Raw genomic sequence first — 16,872 nt, 5'->3', positions numbered from 1 at the left:
AGGATGTTAGTGTGCAGATGAACTTCTATGAGTGTATAATTTTTTACTTAGAATAATTACTAAGACTACCCAAAGGGATTGTCAAAATACTTTCCAAGAAGACTTTGTAAGCTGAAGCAATGATTTAAATTATTGTCAAAGGGGTCACCGCTAGTCCCTTGCCCTGCTGTGTCCTTGGTTCATTTAAATGCCAAAATCTGACATAATATGATAAAACGTGTGTCTGCATTTGTTATGGATGGTCTGAGCAGGACCATATCTCTGATGGATAATGTCATGGGGCAGTTGAAAGAGAAGAGGTAAGTCCAGGAGGAGCAGTTTTAGTCAAATGGATGTGTCAAAGTGTGGCCTGCTGAACCCTGCTCACAATCACATCTGAGACAAGCCAAAGACCATGTGCTACTGGGGGACGGGTCAAGATGGCCGCTCAGAATAACAAAAAGCAGGGGCCAATAAGTCTCCAACAAAATGGAAAGTTATATCGAGTCTGAGGATGCACTAAGAACACTTTGCAAACAAGAACGTATATTTATTGTTCAAAGTAATCTGACACATGACTATTCTTTACATAATATTGTGAAAGGTAAGCGATTCTAGTGTCATGAAGGTCAAAGGTTATATTTAATTATTCTAACTGAAAATCTCTTTGGTGTCCACAAAACTGTATTAACGTTTAATTTAAATTTCTGATCAAAGCCTGTAAATGTAATCTTAGCCCCTGTGCATATGTGAGAATGCGCAAAGGCTATGCTAACATTTACATTCATTCAAATAAAGATTACGCTCTGTTCTGCCCTGTGGCTCAGTGGTTGGAGCTGCAGCGCATATGCAGTTTGAGTCACTTTTTGATTTTTTAGACGCGGTGAACACTGAACTGGAACAAAGTGACAGTCACTCAGTACAGTCGCTAAAATAATAGTGTGGTCTCATACATGCTCACTTACAGTAGGCTCCTTAAATAGTGCAGTGTGTGTGTGTGTGTGTGTGTGTGTGTGTGTGTGTGTGTGTCTGGTTAAGTGTGTCAGTGGTACTTACTCCTATGTGGTGAATGTCCCTGAGTGTGTGTTACACCCTAAAGCCAACGTTTTCATTGGAGAGGGAAGGCATATGGTTCTCATTTCACCATACACATTCATGAGGCATTTCTGCATTTTAGCCCCCAAAAAAAGCTATACGTGAAAGAGAGAAGGAGCGAATGCAGATAAAAAGACCTAACGTATTCCCCAGGGAGATGTCAGATCACAGAGCTGGCTTGTTTCAGCAGCAGCCTCTTTACAACGACTAATATCACTGAGACCCCACAGCGTCTGTCCCAAATGTACCACGCGGGCCCATCTACATCTGACAAATATGAAAACTGTGTTCATTTCATGCATATGCTTGGTCGTGGAAATGCTGCACTTTCTCATAGAGGCACACACAACCATGCTTGAAAATGGACCGCACAAAACGTTTCAACAGTTAGCATGCCCCAAGGATACAGGAGATGAAAACTCAAACCAGACTGAAAGATGGAGGGGAACAGCAATGTGACCAAAACCATAAGAAAGAAAATCTAACCAACAGCCGACATATAACCATGCACTACAATACAAAAGACGTCCCGGTGGAAAGGAGGGAGGGAAGGGGGCAAGTCTGCGACAATATGTGTGCGCTGTCTGAGTTTTACAGTCTAACAGGCAACAAATCAGCCAGCAGCCACATCTATAGGCTCTCATGTGTATGTGTCAGTGGGCGTGTGTGTGTGTGAGTGTATGTGAGTGTGTACGGTCCACCAAGGGTCCGAGTGTGAACAAGCAGCAGCTGGTGAGGAGTGAGGGAGTGACAGGACAGACGTACAGGGAGGGAAGTGAAGCGCAGATCATGAGAAGATAAGGGGATAAAAAGAGGTAGAGATGGTCAGGCGAAATAGAGCGAGAATAACAGGAAAGGATAGGAAAAGAAAGAAATAATGGTTGAGTCCATAACTTGACGTTCTAAGGGTCTGTTTTGGAGAACGTTATTTTAACAATGTGGTGGTCATCGGTTGGACGGAACAAATAGCTCAGTTCTTTATACTTGATAATGAGTAGCGATGGTTAGGTCAGTGAAAACTAGATTTGGGTCAATCAATTCATTGCATGCAATCTTAGCATCAGTTTTGTGTCAATGGGCTGAGTATACCTTTCATTTAAATGTCATTAGTCATTGATTTCAAGTTCTAAAAGATCTAAAGGGGCTTTCCTAAAACCTCCCATTCAACCCAAACAAACACGAACAATGTGCTCTAAGCAGCCACCCACACAATCTAGAAACAAAATACAGATTGTGCCACCCAAGTTCTGGACTCATAAAGAGAATTCCTCATTTAAAATAAGCCTAGTCTACGGATACATTCTGCTAGCGTCCAATCAGAGTCATCCATATGCAAGAGAGCCTGTATCATATTCACATTCTCATGGGTAGAGAGCGCTGGATAAAGCTATGTGTTTACTGGGGTGATTATAAACAGGAGGATTGAGCAACCTCTGCCTTTTGTTTGTTCTAAATCGTTGCACATTTACACAAGCCTTCGGATGAGTGACTGCACTGACAGCCTTTTTAGATAACTTTCTCCAGGCACCCCAGCTCAACTCTTTTAATTAAACTACAATGAAACGCAATGTTGATAAGTGAGCCGCTTTTATTACTCCTTCCATCTCTGTCCATGTTACTTTATTGGTTAAGACATTGGATCAGGGTTATTATCAAGCGGAAATTGTTCTGGGCAAGAATGAAAGTGCTAATCTATTAAATCTCCTCGTCTTTAAGCGTTCAGTGTTAGCGGCGGGCTGAGTGTGTGATGACAAGTGAGCAGAGTAATTACAGCTACAGTGTTAATCTGCCACAATATTGATGTTCTATTCAAACGGGACTGTTGGCTCTAACACCCGTAGCTAACACTTAAGATCTGTAAGTATTAAGAGCTGGAAGTTGGTTCGTATGAGTGTTCTTGTAACTAGCATTAATTAAGACACATTTCTGTTTGTAGTTCATAATGATCAACTATCTGCTTGTACCTAAACAAACTAGGCCAGTTTTAAGCTAAATTAACTTGATTTTAGCCACGTTACAGTTATAATACTGTATAAAGAAGTGGATAGGAGTGAATTTGGAGCCGAATTTGGACCATGAGTATCATAGCAACCAAAGAGCCAATCAGGAGTGAGGCTGTTGAAGTTAACATCCTTTATTTTATTTATTTATCTTTATTTATACAGGGGGGACCCAAATCTCTTTTTCATGGGCGCCCTGTTTAAAATACAATGCAAACTGAAAAAACAATCAAAAACAAATAAGTCCATATAAAACGTCAAAAACAAGTGCAGGTGTGTGTATAAAAGTTTGTTATCAGATTATTAAATGGCAACTGTGTCACCAACGTGTCCAGTTTTGCTTTTCCTTGGAGTGTATTCAATTTTTGTGAAGCAAAACAGCTAAAATCCCTCTTTCCCATCTCAGTTCTGGTGCAGCTCGTCCTTAGCCTTATGCAGTCATGTGATCTGGTATTAAATGTTCCGGTATGAATGATTAACAAGATTGGCGAAAGAAGGTGTCTGATTTGGCTGTTATTATTGTTCATATCTTACGGAAACAATAGCAGAATCAAAATACAAGAATCATGTAGAGTATGTAGTTAATACAAACATTTTAAGACCAAAATGATGAGTCTGACAGCTGCAGTTGTGGAGAGAGGGGCAACGTTTTTTTCAATGGAGTCGATGGAGCCAGAAGCACGCCAATGCTCACAGGTTAGATATGTCCATTTATATATAAAGTCTATGGTTATAATACAGTTTTCACACAATGTTTGGTTCATGCATGTTAGTGTACAGTATCCCTACTTGCCTTAACTGTTAAGAAATGCCTCTAAAAGCATATATTGTCAGTGTAATTAAGTTCACAAGAATAGAACAATTGCGACATCATGTAAATCAGTGCACTGTGACTAAAGACGCTGGGGGCGGCCAATAATGTGACTTCATTTAAACTGATTAAGCTCATTAAATTGTAATTACAAAGAGTTAGTGGCTGGACATTTTGGATGTCCGGTGCACTGTACAGTATACGGGGTGAGCGTGTGTGGTGACTGCGTGCCTGCATGTCTAAGATAAAACAAGACGACCAGGTGCAAGTGCTCTCCCAGACAGCACTGGAAACAAGAGGAAGACAGAAAAAAGGCAAAATAACAGTGAGGAATGAGACGTACAGAGAGAACAAAGAGGGATACAAGGCTAAACAGCTACATGACAGAGGTTAAAGTTTTCCAGTCGGGCCGGATCTCCCCAAGCGGTGTCTGCTCTGATCGTTATGGAAATCTACCTGTCATTTTCTACGTGCGTGTGTGTGTGCGCATGTGTGTATGTGTGTTTTGTCTGATGGTATGTGAAGCATCCCCCAAAATGTCACCCACATTTTTATCAGCCTCTCCCATCTGCTCTGTTCTCCTCCCTTCACCTCCTTCTTCTTTCTTAAAACAGGCGGATCATACCAAGGGTCAAAGGTCAAACTCAAAGACAGCACAGGAGTCATTTGCATATCACTTGTTTTAATTAAGACCCAAATGGTTGACATGCCTTCATAAACAAACACTGCAGGCCTTATCGGTAATATTAGCAGAGCAGACAGGATGAGGTCAGGACCTGATTACTTAGAACAACAGTGGAGCATGTCCAACTATCAGAATAATGGGGCTGGGGTGCACAGGAAGTGATTGTGGTCTTCCAGGGCACAGAGAAGCATAAACAGGGACAAAGTTTACATAAAGAAAAGTTTCGCCCTGACATAGAGAGATAGCCCCGACATGTATATTCATGATATAATCTTTTCTAGTGTTGTGAAGCATCTTCCAGTGCCAAAAAAGCTCTATAGAAGTTTGATGTATTATTATTATTAAGGGAATTTCCAGAAACATTTTTGCAATAGCCATGTATAAAATGGGATATTACTTCTTTACAAAATGATTCTTGGCCTGAGATATCAAATCATTTCAAGTTTGGTCTCGAGGCTGTTTATTCTACAAAATAAATATGAAAATGTGTTATATTTGTTGTTAGCCTTCTGTTTATCACAAGTAAAAGGCTGCTTTGCAAGATGTGAACAAAATACATAGAAATTGTTTGCATGGAGAATTAATTTGACAAAATGCATTTAATTATATTGTATAATGTGAACACAGATACTAAAGCACCAAGTTCCAAAACAGCTTTTTCAAGTTCTTTTCTAACTTTCCTTATTTTCATTGTTGATGCTGCCCAGGTGAGAGACATTACTCTTCACTTGACATCAGCGTTTGGCCTTAACCTTCCCATTCACACATTGTGTTACTATTACAATTAACTGTTTATGGAAAGCGAGAGCTGCTGTTGAGCTCCATGCAGCGCTACACTACACAGGGCCATTTGTCATTCACTGACAAGGCCTGCAACAGAAATACGGCAGGGCCAACGTCAACAATGTCTCGCTGAGGGGGACGAGCGAAAGTGAAATCTTAGGAGGAAAAAAATGTCACGGAGAGGAAGGAAGACATGATGAAGGAAAATATTTGAGAAGGGAAGCCTCGAGACGCAGATAAGACATAAAGGCAGAAGAGTGGTTAGCGGAAAAGAAGAGGCAACAGAAAAGTAGCGGCCCGTGATAAGGAGACGTGATTAGGGGGGACAAGAGTGAGCGGAGAATTTTATCTGGGTGAGAGAGTCCCCAAACCCTGCCGCTGACGGACGTTTCCTCTGCCCTTAAATACCTCCATCTGAAAGGCTTTTGTGCACCTCATGGTCTTTGTGTGCTGGTAATCTAAGGAGGCTTTGTGTGGCTATAGACAGGTTAAGTCTGTCAGTCCTGCACTCAATACACTTGTTGAATACAATAATTTCACAAGTGGCTGCTGATAAATGTTTTGTATTTAATATTTTAATATTTTTTTCCATCCAGTTCAAACAATGTGTTCATTACCTGTGAAAATGTGATTCTTTTAGGTGGTTTTATTTTATTTAATATATTGCATCATGAACAATCCAGATTTTAATTCAAAATATGCTGGTGAAATCTACTTTAAAACTTAGCACTTAACAGGCTGCAGTCTTTAAGTAGGCCTAGGGCATATTGAGAGGAAAGATACTCAGCTGAGTTCTCAACAGTGTCACAGCCATAGAATTGCACTGTTAAAATGACAAAGCGCTCATGTGTCACAGTCACTCTGCAGACCTTACTAAACCTTATGTGAATTGACAATGTAAGATTACCGCTCTGTACTACTGTCTGGAGCGTGTGTCCAATTGTAGGTTTTCAGAGCAGGAGGCAGAGCAGACCTGACAGCTGAAGTCACAAGTTGTCTTGGTATGGCTGACTTTGACAAGCAGGAAGTTGGAGTCCCAGTTTTTAAGGACAATTGCACAGGGTCGACATAGACCGCTCAGCTGGAAAAGACAAACGTAGCATCCTTCATAATAACTTCACCTCCCACTGACGGGGAAGCCTCTTGGTATTCACTGGGAGAATGTCGCACACTGTTTCTGAATATATTTGAGTAAATCTGGAGGAAAACAGTGCTGACATTACTGAGCTGGTAAAATATGTGCATGCAGTGTATAACAAATAACAAATCTACAACAACATGAATACAGAATACTGTTTGTACCAGTAACAGTTGTCTAGCTACTTTATTTACAAAATAATGTAAATGAAGTGAACTTACTTGTCCTGTATACAACATATTTACTGATTTATACTTTGGACTTTACTCCACAGCCTCTATCAGCTAAATGACTCAATATCAAGCCAGGAGCTAATGTACACCTGGATAAGAACAATTTATAATGTTTTAATGCATCAGGGTACTGCTTGACCATAGAACCAAGATGAGACATATGGCCTTTGCTTATAAACACTAAGATAGTCTCCATTAGATATATTGCACTTAAAAATGCCTTTCCAAAGTCAAAATGATGCATTTTAAGAGTGTATGTACCCTTTTAAAGACTCTGCTGTCTGTCTGGCAGTATAAACGACTGTCCCTGTCTTCCAGGAAGAGATAAAAGTACTTTAAAAAGACGGATCACTCAGTTGACCCGATGCGTCAGGCCCACTGCTGTTCCAATGGCCCAATCAGCAATCATAAATTAGACGCAGCAGGCTGTTATTAGAGCGCTCAGACATCCGCCCGGCAACGGCATCTCCACTGTGATTGGTGGGACTGCCCCGGGCAGCGTGGTAACAATGGGTCACTGCTGTAACACGGAGTTATGCTGAAGTGGGGATGGACATGGGTCAAAGGTCACAGCCCACCATTAATGCACAGTCCGAAGCATGTCACGGCCAGCCATTCTCATTAACACGGCCTGATTTATTACATGTTTAATTACAGAGCGCTCCAGTGCAAATCGATTAAGGCCCGCCCAGCCGGCAGTGAAGGTGTGTGTAACTCTAATGAGGAAGTCCAGCAGACAAAAGCTGGGGCTGTTTCCAATAATGAAACATGGCACAGGAAGTCCTTTAATAAAAAGTTTTTAATGTAAAAGGAAAACTGTAATTAATGTTGAGGGAACCTCTGGACCATTTTCAAGAGTAGAAAAAGTAAATGAACATGAAAGGCAAATATGACTGATGAAAAGCATTTGTATTTTTAATACTCATGTAACACTTAATGTATGCACATTTGCAAGAGGAAACTAGATGTAATGGGAGAGCGAATACCTTATCACGCACAGGCATACATTGCTCCAGTCTACAATACAACAATCTAAACAATAGTGTGAAGAAGGCAGTGAAACTAATCATTTGCCAAGTGAAATAATTTTTTTGGATCAATGTACATTTTTTTCTTTGCCTCTTGATGACCTTCGCTTCAAATCAAAATCTTGATACCGGAGGAAAGAAACATCCGGCAATTGCTGCAAATCTCCCTTTTCTGAGGTAATGGTGCATATTAAGTTTTCTTACTTTTGGCATTGTATACTATATACTGACTTTCAGAAAGATCGACCTACATGCAATCATGTTTTGGGTTGATGACTTCTCTCCCAAACTAAAGAGAAAAAAACTGGGTTACGCCAAATCCTTTCGGCCTTATGCACTGCCGACTGAAACATGCCCCAAATTTCCACCAGTCTCCCTTTCTCGCCCTCCTGCTTCGGTCTATGCTACAGGACATGTTCTCTTCATCCTCTTCCAACCTGTTCCCTAAGCGGGGATTTGTGTTGCATTTAAGTGAAATCTGCGTATACGTATTGGCTGTCGAGTGCTATGTCATCTTCCAAAGGGCCTGGCGCTTGACAGGGCAACATGTGAGAGCAACAAATCATTCCAATTCAAGTGGGAAAGAGGTTTTGCAGTAAGCGTACCAAAAGAAAAACTGACACCTATCACAGCCAACCACATGGATTTAACAAGTGTTCCTAAGCCAGATTCATAGCTTTCCGGATTTGGTATAATTCATAACATAAGAGTGAGATGAATATTTATCTCAAGGTCAGCTGCTAGCTTTAAGCATCAGCATAATAGATTTTATTCAGAATAGACAAACAAACAATGAGACACCTCCACCAAGTAATTTTACCCGCTTTGTAATTATTTTAGCCTGATTCTGTTTCAGTCTATTAGCAGCTGCTGGTCTAGTGCCATCTGGTGGTATTTTATTGGAAATGAAGATAATGATCCACTCTGTTTTGTCCTTCTTGCCCTTGGGTCAGTTTGCTTTAGACTTTACTTTCTGTCAAATTATTACAGTTCATCACGCTAAAACACATGTATAGTCTATGTTCTTGACTCGGACATTTGTCTTGACCATCAAAAACTACAAATCCCACACATTTTATAATTACATTCTACTTTCGAGATGATATAAATTGAATTCACAGCTTCTGCCACCTCTGTCCTGCTTCTGCTTAACAGCTTTATATTCCCGTGGCTTTTGGAGAACACCGAGTATGTGAAAGTCAAACATATAGTCACATATTCACACAACAACACCTCAGATTCCCCTCACACAAACACGCAAAGTGAACGCCAGAGCAAACAGAGACCATCTCCAGCCCGAATCCGGTGGAATGTGGGGCTCGATGATGCTATGACACCTACGCTCCACATACTCCACTAATGCCACACTCATGCCTCAGCTTATTCAGGTGGACAGGGTGATGCATGTGGCGCAGAAAAGGCCCGTACAAGAAAAGTGCGTCTACCTTCTTCTTTCCACGCAACACTGACGAAGGAGATGCAGACTCCTCTTTGTGTTCGGAGAGGCGAGGGCAAATGAGTCACACGAACTTTAACCAGGGCCACTTTTTAGAACTGTGTTAATGTCAAGCACCAAATGAGTGGTAGATAAAATGATTTCACTTGAATACACGCAGATGAATCACCTTACCAGTGTGTGTTTTATAGACTCTTTTAAATATGAAATAACAAAGGACATGGAGCACGTTTGTATGGAAAAATGGATAGCAAAAGGTCAGATTTAATGCGTGAAAACTGAAGAATATGATGATGGATATACGTTTATATTCCGACAATGGTTAAATCTGTTGTATGCAGCATATTCTCACGTCTTCAGCAGTACCACCTAGGGGTCATTTGCACTACTGCAGTTCCTCAGTTCAGCGTTCATCAACATCATTCATTTTTTTAAGTCTTTAATAAATTACAGACAAAATGAAAGCTCTTATATTATATCTGTTACAAAATGTCCTGTCATCAGTCAGAGTTATGAGTCTGTCGGAATGCTTCAATAAAAAGCACATAAAGAATTATACGATGTTTGACAGTTAACTCCAAAAAACATCGAAACGGACTATATAATATTTTTTTCAGATTAAAAACTCTAAAATCATGTTTCTACACTATTTTTGAAAGAGCATATGACATTGAGTTGTCTCTTAACACAGACATATTTTAGTCTACGCCAACAGAAACTGATAGATATATTGCCAAAAACTTTGTAATGGCCCGACAAACAAGAGACTTGAGTTTGGTCAGAACTGACTTTGTTCAATGCTTCTTTCTTTGAGAATTTGCAAGTAGCTTTCTATAAAATGTCTGCACACTCCTCTATCTGAACACTAAACACTTTGAAGATGCTATAGTTTGAAGTGCAGTCTCACACACACAGACAAGGAGAAGGAGGGAGAGACAGAAAGAAAGAGACAGAGAGAGAGGGAGAGAGAGAGAGCCAGGCTGATTGACATTGCTGGGATTCCTCTGAGGTCTGCTGCCGTCCGTGGGCATGCACATGTTTACGGTCACGCTCGGAGATGTGCGCCCTGCAGCGGGAGTTACTTAACACTAATAATGGCTTTAGTGAAACTGCAGCGAGGAGAGTGAAATGGACTTCAGACAGTTGTTTAGTTTACTTAGGTCGTAAAGCCTTCATTCTTGGTCTAATGCGTTGGCTCAAGGCGAAACAGGTTGTAGCATCTTTAAAGTTGCTCATCAGACCTACTCGTAATGGCTTCACTAAATGTATGAGCAATTATATCACACTGCTGACTTAACCAAATCACATGATGAGAGAGGAAAAAGTGGATATGATCTGGATATGTGGGTATGTGAAAAATAGGGTTTATTTTTGATAATTATTGTGACATAAGCATGAGACTATAGTAGAGTAATACCAATGTTTCCCACAGGTTTCTATGTGGTACATGGCAATCCTTCATCATTTTATTGAATATTATTTTGAGAATAAACATGTCACCTACATAATTTTTTTTGGGGGGAAACCCTGATAATACCCTGCATAAAGTTTACAAACGAGACCCTAAGACCATTGAAAAAAATGTAACAAACAAATTTACTCCAATATTGTCCTGATTGAGGATCTGAAACATAACTTCATCATTTATTATTTCTGTTTCCTATATCATTTGACAAGCCTATATTTTACAATGTTATAGTACATCCAATAGCACACAATTATTACGTAACCAAAGAAGCAAAACATTTTATTTCCAACTTCAGTGGTACTAACTTTGGGAAAATGGCGACGCCCATGACTGACTTTCAAGAGGGACTACAGAAGGAAACTAGCTTCGGCTATAATCTGGTGCAAAGCATCTATTAATGTTTTTTTGCACACTGTCCCTTCAAATAAACTAATAAACTAAACTAAGATGCACATTCCAAACTAACATGGTCCAAGCTGGTAAAAACCTGCAAAAATGAGTTGGGTCCTCCATTATTATAGCTTAAAACACTTCCCCGTTTGATGGTAGGTGTCCACAAACCTTTCCTTTGTCCCCCTCCTGGACAAAACAGAGTGGAATTCCTCTTCTGTGAGTGTGCGTGGGTGTGTGCGAGTGTGTGCGAGTGTGTGCACGTAGATACAGCGCTACCCACAGACACATACCTGCAGGATGCCTGGGGTCAGAAGTCACGTGCACACATCCACATGTGCACTCGGAGGGTCATGCGTGACTGGGCAGCCGCTACCTGTTGGCCCCACTGTTGTCTGTCTACCTGCACCAGTCCACATACCTCAGTCTGTACTTCTCTATTTCCTGCATACAAGACTTAAACAATGGCACTGACGTAGTTTTTTCTTGTCTTCTTCTATGTGACATTTACTCTACATTTCATGCTATCCCTAAAAAGTTGTTTTGTGTTTGTAATCACTTAATAAAAGACTAGAGTTGAAAGGGCTAAAAATCTGCTCCAGATGTATTCATTCCCATTTGGGGATGAATGTTTTTGCTACATTGTCATTGTTGATCAAATAAAGTTAAGCTGAATAAATAGTAGACAAGTATTAAAGATGCACTATGTAACTTTTCCGGGTGTTACTGCCTTGCTTGAGAGATTCCATAGTATAGCATAAAGCTTATCTCTCTCCAAGAAGACAATCAGAGTCAAGTTATGTTTTTCGGGGCATTCTTTTAGCAATTAGAGCCTGTAATTGAAAAAATGCAAGATAAATAAGTTTAATGCCGCTCTGTAGAACATTCTAGGGCCGTCAGAAAAGTTACATAGCGCACATTTAAGTAAGCATGCGGGTTTGTTTGCATTTTTAACCATTTTGATACTTGCTTTCTCTTGCCCGTAGATTACACTAAAGTTTTGACCAGATATTTTTCATTTCTGGCATCAATTGCTTTGAATCAGAATCAGACATCCTTTTTTTTTGAGTATCCCACCTCCGCTCTGCTAGTGGTCCACCATGAGCCCATCCGGTGAGAAAGTCATTAGCGGCAGCAGTTTGTCCTGGGATTAGGGGCTAAGCTGGTAAACAGTGGAGACCAGACAATATGGCCGCTCGATGGAAGGACAGGGGAAAGGCACCAGAAGTAGGCAGACGGTATTAGAAGAAGAAAGTAGGAGGCGATTAGTAAGTGCTCATTAAAAGCTGGGGAACTCAAACAGAGCCAGTGGCAGCTTGCAGTCCTTCTGACCAAAACCAAACACAGCCACAGAGCGGATGGGAGAGGGAGAGAATAGGAGAGTGACAGAGAATGGGGGTACTTAGTTTTCCCAGTCGTTTAGCAGGCATGTTGTTGTCAGTCGTTACAGAGGCTCAGACAAGACAGGCTTTGAGAGAGGGCAGCCCCGGACACAGCTGCTACCACACACAGACTCGAGCTAGCGGATGCAAACTGTACTGGAATTATGGAGCATTCAGCAGTAATGAAGATAGATGCGGACCACATATGAAATGAATGTGATTTTCGAGATTTGAATAGTGGGTTTATTGTTTATTGTGTGCAAAAAGAGCAAATCTATGTTGTGGTCAAGGGTACCAAGTGAAATGTTTGCACTCCGTGGGTTATTTTATTTGTCTTATACGTAAACAAAAAGGAATCAATTAAAAGACCGGTTTTACATTGTTTCTGTTGGGATATTCGAATACATTTTTGTCGATATCCCCCTATACCCTAAGTTCAGTAAATGCTAGACCAGCTTCCTGTCAAGTTAAACAGATTGAAATTGACAATGAAAAATGTCAAGCTCACTACACTGGATGAAGAACCATAACTTACCTGTAATAACCACAGTGTACCTATAAGCCCAGTTCAAATGTGGGTGTCAGTCTGCGGTCATGGAGGTTGGGACTGTGCAGGCAGACACAAGGCTGAAAGAGTGTACACAGGGGCCCTCCAAGTCAAATGAATTGCACTCTCTTTCTCTGAAGAGCAAAAAGCTTTTGAGCAAACGGAAGACTTTTGAGAAGAAACATAATATTTGATGACACAGAGAAAGCTAAGTGGGAATGGGAGCGCAAAGAGCAAAATTTGGTCAGATCGACAAAATAGAAGAGACACAGCCATGGTGATTTGTATTGCTTCTAACAATGTATTCTGATAACACTGTTTTTCAGTCCGGTTTTAGTTAAGTCATTTATTAGAAGAAAATAACATGGGAGCAAATGTGAATCATGAATAATGGACTGAGTGGACACTGCAGTGGACCATTAGTTCAAAAACAGACAGCGGTAATGGACGTCCCTGTTGTAGTTAAGGCTATCAGCAGTTTAGTCAATGAAAATGTAGCCTTTCATTGTTAATGGGATAATGACAGAACACAGAGATTTGTTTAACATGAAAAACATGCTCCTAATGCTCAACATTTTGTTTTAGTGTTGCGCTCTTTTACAAACACATTTTAAGAATAAATCATTACGTTACAGATGAATGTAGTGATTCCGAGAGGGCACATGCAGAAAGTCAATGTAATGAAGACAATAAACACTAAAGCAAAGAAAGGTGTAAAAGGAAAGCCACTGAAATTTGTTCCTAAAGTACAAAACTTGGATTACAAGTACAAGAAGCTGCACACGAACCCTGTAATCAAATAAAGTGTGGCAAAAAAATTACTTGGCAAAATGTGTTCCTCACAGGCCTAATATGTGATAATTTTGTTCAAAAATCCCACCGAGCATGTTCTGAAGCAACTGGACTCACTTCAAACGTATCCTCTATCAAGATGGCCATTAGCTGCAAGGAAACCCAATCTCTTGTATGAACTATGAAAACATAGATGCATAATTAACCTCACTCCCCAAATCGACTGCTGGTCCCTGGCAGTGTGTGTGTGTTTAGCGGACAGCGGCGAGAGGAAGCTGTGGGCGAGCGGCTCCTCTCTGTACTTGCGATGTGGTTTGGGTCTGATCATGGGTGAGTACAAGGGCAGCATACGACTCCGTGTAGCGCATTCGCATTTCCTTCACTTTGTATGAGTGTGGGAGGTTAAAAAAATGCTACATCAAGCCAGCGGTGCAGCACAGGCCTAAGCTATGTATTCATATAGATTTCCCAACCCGCCTATTTACAGCCAAAGGAAAACTATGATTAGAGAGAAAGTTAGTGAACGGCTGAAGGCTCTCTCCAGCTGGGCCAGCGGTGGTGGTGCTGGGGAGGCTGCCAGGACACACCGATTGCAAACTGTGTCATTTAACTTGTTTTGTTCTGAGCTCATAAAGTATAGCTTTCAAACAGCATGGCAACATACGGACAGACACACAACAGGAAATTCAATTATGCCAAGACTGAGACAGGCAGCGTCTCTAGCGGGTTTGGGAGGGCAATAAACTCACAGGGGGTCGAAGACAACGGTAAACCTTCTTTATGGCAAATAAGTAGAAATGTATTCTTATTATTCACAAAGCTATGATCTAACGTCAAATGAAGATCTATGCTACATTTTTGAAAAGAGAAATTATACAAGAAAAAAAGGAAGCCGCATAGTGTCTCAGAGAGAATAAAAGCAACTAGGGCTTGAACAAAATCGCACCAAAATGCCATGTTCTCCTTGTAGTCTCAGAGCAGATTCCAAAACTGTCATGATGTCAGTTTCCCTGTCCTCCCGTGCTCTCTCCCCCTCCCCTACCTGTGTGTCTGGAGCTGGGTGGAGTGCCTGACTCCTCCCGTGCACACCTGGGGTGCATCAGCCTAATCACCACCACCTGCTGCTGAGTACAAGAAGGCTTGGCAGTCTACACTCGGTGCCAGACCGTCCGCGTGTAAAACGTGAATGTTTCTTGCTAAGCTTTGTTATATGGTACTTTCCGGCAAATGCTCATTTGGATTTATGCACCCTCCAGATTCCTGCCTCTACTCGCCCAGCTCCTGCCGCCACGTTCCAGTCCCGGTATCGCTTCCAGCTCGTCTTGTCTCCTGCTCGTCTCGTCTCCTGCTCGTCTCGTCTCCTGCTCGTCTCGTCTCCTGCTCGTCTCGTCTCCTGTCCGGTCCTGGTCTCTGGTTTGTCACCCGCTCCCCGCTCTGGTCTTCGTCTGATCCGCCTGCCCTGGTACCGCACCTGCTTCTATCCCCGTCCTGGTCCTGTCCTGCCCGCCTCTACCTGCACCGCACCCGCCTGACCCGTCTCCCGCTCCCCGGTTCCTGTACCTGCTCTTGTGACCTGTTTAAAGACTGCATTTTCACCGCTGTAAATAAACACTGTTAAAACTGCTCTGGTCTGCATCCTTTGGTCCTATCCGCACCGTTACGACAGAACGGTCTGGCCACTATGGACCAAGCAGGCTCAGATCCGGACCAGACGCGCCGCCTCACGCACTCTCACCCCGAGGCGGTGCTGGGTCAGCATGAACAATCCATTCGGACTCTATTGGAGCTAAATCAGACATTGTCCCAGCAGGTGGCACAGCTTAACCACCAGGTGGCCGCGCTCCTCGTCACCCCGCCTGCTACAGCCGGAGCGCCGCCACGCCTCCCGGAGCCGAGAGGCACGGATCCGGAGCCGTATGCTGGACAACCTCACCTCTGTCGCGGATTCCTGTTCCAGTGCGAGTTCATGTTCCAGCAATGCCCTTCTCGTTTCAGCTCGGGGGCCACCAAGATCCGATATATATGTGGATTACTCCGGGGCAGAGCTCTCCAGTGGGCAGAGGCGCGCCTAATGAAGACGTCTGTGGATAGCCTGGATTTTAATGAATTTGTGTCCACGTTTAAGCTGGTGTTTGACCACCCGCACTACCAGGACAATGCTGCCTCCCGGTTATTGACTCTCAGCCAGGGCTCCAGGACGGTAGCGGATTATTCCATTGAATTCTGGACACATGCGGCGGAGCTGGACTGGACGGACAGCGCGCTGCGGGCTGTGTTTGTGCGGGGCCTGAACGAGACTTTGAAAGATGAATTGGTTTCCCGGGACGAACCCCCCGACCTGCGGACCCTCATCTCCCTCACTCACCGTATAGACAACCGCCTACGGGCTCGTCGCCGAGAGAGACGCCGGTCACCGGTCCCGCCGGAGCCACGCGCTGCCCCGCCCCCGCCGGATGAGCCCATGCAACTCGACAGGACCCTTGTGTCGGCCGAGGAGCGTCAACGGAGGCGTCGTCTGGCCGGGGCTTGCCTCTACTGCGGTGAGCGCGGACATTATGTGGTCACTTGCCCAGTTCGGCCAAAAGGGGGGGCCCACCAGTAGCACTGGGAGTACTGGTGGGCGAGCAACACATCCTGGACTCTTCTAATAGACTGCGGCTCAGCGCCACCCTGTGCGTTCGCACAGAGACCTTATGCGTTTCCGCCCTTATCGACTCCGGGGCTGAGAGGGACTTTATTGATGCCCAAGTCGCGGAGCAGCTCGGGGTCTACCTGGAGCCCCTCGAACGCCCCTTAAATGCCCAGGGGCTCAATGGACGTTTTCTGGGGCACATCACTCACATCACAGAACCTGTCACCGTGATTCTGTCCGGCAACCACCAAGAGAACCGTCAGTTTCATGTCCTGTCCTCCTCCGCTTCTCCTCTGGTCCTTGGTTACCCCTGGCTACGCGCCCACAACCCTGTTTTCGATTGGGCCAGGGGCGGAGTTTCGGGCTGGAGTCCCGATTGCCACGCCAAGTGCCTTCGGTCCGCCCTCCCTCCGGCCGGGAGGTCCGTTCCTGTCGCTGATCCGTCCCCAGACA

At 43.1% G+C, this 16,872-nt stretch overlaps 1 protein-coding gene across 1 annotated transcript in view; it reads right to left on the bottom strand.

Moving 5' to 3' along the window:
• The window catches only part of slit3 (slit homolog 3 (Drosophila)), a 199,544-nt gene that overhangs the window by 132,046 nt on the left and 50,626 nt on the right, over nt 1–16,872 (bottom strand). The window lies entirely within an intron of this gene.

Source organism: Periophthalmus magnuspinnatus, chromosome 10 (genome assembly GCF_009829125.3).
Source record: "Periophthalmus magnuspinnatus isolate fPerMag1 chromosome 10, fPerMag1.2.pri, whole genome shotgun sequence".
NCBI classification, from domain to species: Eukaryota; Metazoa; Chordata; class Actinopteri; order Gobiiformes; family Gobiidae; genus Periophthalmus; species Periophthalmus magnuspinnatus.
This window is presented reverse-complemented; position numbering and strand designations above follow the sequence as displayed.